This window comes from Gouania willdenowi, unplaced genomic scaffold (assembly GCF_900634775.1).
Source record: "Gouania willdenowi unplaced genomic scaffold, fGouWil2.1 scaffold_315_arrow_ctg1, whole genome shotgun sequence".
NCBI lineage: Eukaryota > Metazoa > Chordata > Actinopteri > Blenniiformes > Gobiesocidae > Gouania > Gouania willdenowi.
The window spans coordinates 928,634-933,938 of NW_021145076.1; positions in this window are offsets into that span (position 1 = coordinate 928,634).

Here is a 5,305-nt window from a genome sequence, read left to right on the forward strand (position 1 = left end):
GACTGTGTTGCACTGAGTACAATACGATCTGTACTGTTTAATCTAACATGATTCTGTCCAAAAGTGTAAAGAGTAATGGAGTCATCATGTATTAAAACATGACAAATTGTACACATGAACATACATTTGACGATATGATGATGAATATAAAAATGGCCATAACAAAGGTATTACTATTATTGAATCTCTCACTTTGTCAAAGAAGTACTTTATATTGTAATTTATTTGTGATTTTAATGCTAAAGCTGTGGTATTTGTTTTGCAGACTGTTCTGATTGTCGGGAACTCCCATCTACGCGCTATTGTAGATGGCTACGTCTGGATGACAGAGTCTCAGCTGAGCTTTGGTTTCCTGTCGGCATGCGGGGCTTCTGCTTCAGAGATCCGCACCGAGGTTCTGCACACCACAGTTCCTCGCGCACCTCACACAATCTGCGTCATGGCCCCAGGCAACAAGCTGACCAGCACCACTGTTGACGTGGCTGGTGGGGACTTTAAAAACCTCCTCACCACTTGCAGCAACGGCTGGTCAAAGTCTAAAGTGAGCTTTTCGTTCATATCTTGTAGCTTTTGACTTAGTGAACATGTGTGTGATTTTGTATGATAGCGTAATTCTAATTTTATCACATTTTATTTTGTGCAGGTTTTTGTCGTCGACTTCCCTCCGCGCCTGGCTGTTGACTCCCAACACCAGAACCTGCTTCGGCAAGAGTACCGCCGTGTGGCTGCTCGTTTGGGTAAGAGAAAAATATTATCTACATCCATTCATTAAGAAATCAAAAGAAAAAATATATGAACTGCATTATAACAATTCATAAGTCTAAATGAATATATTGGTACCATGATGATGTTTTATTTTGTTTTTCAAGGTGTTCCGTACTTCAGCGCTACAGAGCACTTCCCTCTAAGCAACTTGGCGCTGTGGAGCAAGGATAGTGTGAGTACAATATCTAAGAAAAACAAAGTTGTTAACTTTAAATGAGTCAACACCAGATGCTCATTGACACATTGATAATAAAATATTTTCTCTTTTAATGTCTTATTTTTGCAGGTCCATCTGAGTGATGATAAGGGGATGCACATCCTTGTCCAGTTGTTCTGGTCCGCTGCCAGCCAACATCTGGAGACACCACCTCCTACACCCTGGGTCTCTCCCAAGACATCACCTCCAATTAGGAAAGTCACTCCTAAACTGGTTGTGAGGGAGAGCTCCCCAGCTCCACGCAGCCCTGATACCCATCAGTGGCGGACCATCGGTCTGGGTGGCAAGGTAAAATGTGGCATCATACAATGATCACTTTAGGACTAGTGACAGTTTACGTGTTGTTTTAATTCAATGTGATGCTTTTCATCATTGCAGACGAGCCCTCCTGGAGAATCTCCAAAGTCCAGAAGTTCTCCCAAATGCAGGATGGCTCATCAGCAGGTTTGTGATTCTTCAAATGTTCCATTAAGATGCTGTTGGATGGTTTTTGACAGGACAAACTGTAAGTAATAGTGTCTGCTTTGTGTTTTACAGGAGAAGGAGAGCTTCCTTCCACTGAACCCCATCTGGTTCAGGGGCACAGCCCTAAGTGCCATAGAGAAAGTGTCTCCCTCTCATCTATCTTGCCTGGCGGACTTCCAGCTGTCTCCTAAAGCAAAGAAGGTAAGTTCATTGGTTCACATTTTATCTCTTGCAGAAGGCTTTTACATTAAACTTTGAACATTTAAAGCAGATCACCAGATCACAGCGCCATCTCCTGGTTCCTTTTTACAGGCCAACATCATAATCCTCAGTATTTTATAATTTATCATGTTTATTTTTAAAGTTCAAAATATTTAATATTCCCAGATCCAAAATCTTAAAACTAGTTGAAACCTTCCGATGACCTCCATATCACTGTCCCATATTGATTTATCAAGGTATATCTCCTGCCCAGCCTTACTATCATGGAAAATGTATGTTACAATAGCCCGTTTCTTTTCAGCACATCTCATTTGTGTGCTAGTGATTAAAAAATGTTGTTTATATAATTAATGTAATGCATGTGCTGATTTATCTTTGCAATAAGTTGCTCATTATTTGAAGATTCATTGATATTTTCATTTATCAGACGACTCGACCGTCCACTCCATCCTAAGCCAAGTGGCCTTGGTTCATGACGACTGCATCCATTTAAATAGACCACCCACAGAACCAGTTCATTCCTTTTAAATGAACACGCTACATACAGTGCCTTGCGAAAGCATTCGGCCTCCTTGAACTTTGACCTTTTGCCACATTTTAGCATTCAAACATAAAGATATAAAACTGTAATTTTCTGTGAAGAATCAACAACAAGTGGGACACAATCATGAAGTGAAATGAAATTTATTGGATATTTCAAACATTTTTAACAAATAAAAAATCGAAACTTGGGCGTGCAAAATTATTTAGCCCCTTTACTTTCAGTGCAGCAAACTCTCTCCAAAAGTTTAGTGAGGATCTCTGAATGATCCAATGTTGACCTAAATGACTAATGATGATAAATAGAATCCACCTGTGTGTAATCAAGTCTCCGTATAAATGCACCTGCTCTGTGATAGTCTCAGAGGTCAGTTTAAAGTGCAGAGAGCATCATGAAGACCAAGGAACACACCAGGCAGGTCCGAGATACTGTTGTGGAGAAGTTTAAAGCTGGATTTGGATACAAAAAGATTTCCCAAGCTTTAAACATCCCAAGGAGCACTGTGCAAGCAATAATATTGAAATGGAAGGAGTATCAGACCACTGCAAATCTACAAAGACCCAGCCGTCCCTCTAAACTTTCAGCTCATACAAGGAGAAAACTGATCAGAGATGCTGCCAAGAGGCCCATGATCACTCTGGATGAACTGCAGAAATGTACAGCTGAGGTGGGAGACTCTGTCCACAGGACAACAATCAGTCGTATACTACACAACTCTGGCCTTTATGGAAGAGTGGCAAGAAGAAAGCCATTTCTTAAAGATATCCATAAAAAGTGTCGTTTAAAGTTTGCCACAAGCCACCTGGGAGACACACCAAACATGTGGAAGAAGGTGCTCTGGTCGGACGAAACCAAAAATCGAACTTTTTGGCAACAATGCAAAACGTTATGTTTGGCGTAAACACAACACAGCTCATCACCCTGAACACACCATCCCCACTGTCAAACATGGTGGTGGCAGCATCATGGTTTGGGCCTGCTTTTCTTCAGCAGGGACAGGGAAGATGGTTAAAATTGATGGGAAGATGGATGGAGCCAAATACAGGACCATTCTGGAAGAAAACCTGATGGAGTCTGCAAAAGACCTGAGACCGGGACGGAGATTTGTCTTCCAACAAGACAATGATCCAAAACATAAAGCAAAATCTACAATGGAGTGGTTCACAAATAAACATACCCAGGTGTTAGAATGGCCAAGTCAAAGTCCAGACCTGAATCCAATGGAGAATCTGTGGAAACAACTGAAAACTGCTGTTCACAAACGCTGTCCATCCAACGTCATTGAGCTCCAGCTGTTTTGCAAGAAGGAATGGGCAAATATTCCAGTCTCTCAATGTGCAAAACTGATAGCGACAAACCCCAAGCAACTTACAGCAGTTATCACAGCAAAAGGTGGGGCTACAAAGTATTAACTTAAGGGGGCTGAATAATTTTGCACGCCCAATTTTTCAGTTGTTTAATTTGTTAAAAATGTTTGAAATATCCAATAAATTTAGTTTCACTTCATGATTGTGTCCCACTTGTTGATTCTTCACAAAAAATTACAGTTTTATATCTTTGTTTGAAGCCTGAAATGTGGCAAAAGGTCGAAAAGTTCAAGGGGGCCGAATACTTTCACAAGGTACTGTATTACATTCAGGTGCACCTTCATTGTTTAGTCAATATTGTTTGTTTTGTGTCTGTGTGGTTTACTTCAATTTGAAAGCATAAAGACTTGTAATTTTATTCAACTTAGAGAAAATGTGTAGAACCAGTGTGAGGGGCCCTTTAACATCCATAACAAAATAGCTCAATATTGAATATTGGCAACTATAGTAATAATAATCATAGTAATAAATACTATTTTCACTAATGCCAAAAGTGATAAATTAAAAGAAAACTTTTTGGGAACCCATGCTTGATTATTTACAGCACTAATCCTAAATATAAAAACATTACATTTCAGAATTAGAAATATTAATCCCAGAAGGAAATTATTTGAATAATCCGAAATAATAAATAATGGAAATAATTTCTGAAATTATATATGATCATTATAACTTAATATGATAGTAATGATACTAAAAATAATTCCATATTATTAAATGTAATTGATATATTTTTGACTAATTTAATACGTTGCTAATTGTACTTCAGAACGTTTTTAAAGTATTAAATATAATTACATTGTTAATATAATATAAATTCATTATTCAATTGTAAATATATAAATATAACATGCATAGTACATATTTAATGACATATTATTAAAATCATATATATGTGGGTGTGCATGTATATTATACTTGATTTGATTATATTTAAAATGTATATATTGTTTGTAAAAATTATTATATCATTATAAGTCAGTATAGAAATGACATGCTATACATTCTAAAACAATGAATCGCTGAATGATACATATACTAGTATTAATGAAAAAATGATAGGAACTTAAAGACAATCATTTAACTGAAGAAACATGCTATAATACAGAAAAACAAAGCCCTTTGAAAAAGTTATTAAAGTTCAATTTTTAACATTATTTCAGGACAAAACCAGGAAGGAGACTCAGCTTGTGGAGTTAGTCTGTGCCAGTCATTCTCAAAACAACAAAAGGTACAAGGACTTGTCTCACAACATCAGTGCACCTGTAACGTTCTGACATTCCTGACATACCAGAGTGAGGATTGTCAGTGGACAATTCACTTTTTTGTGCCAAACACAACAGGACAGTGAAGCTGTGGATGCCAAACCAACCACCAGAAAGAAGAAGAAATGTAAAAAAACACAAAAAGTAAGGAGGGTTTAGCAGTGCACTTTGACTGACAGTAGTGTTGAAATGGATTTGATACAAGCTGACTAATATCTGCCTGTTTTTACACAGATAGTAAAAGAACCTCCACTGCCCTGAAGACAAACTTCTCTCTTCAAAATGAGCCTCCACCAAACATACATACTGTACATACATACATACATAATACTTTGCTCCAAATATTTTTTTCATGCATTTTTCTGTGTAGAGTGGACCTTTAATCACTGTCAGTTGTATTTCAGAGTTATCCATTTTTCCATCTTTTTGTATTAATATTCGATGCATCCCTTTATGTATAAAA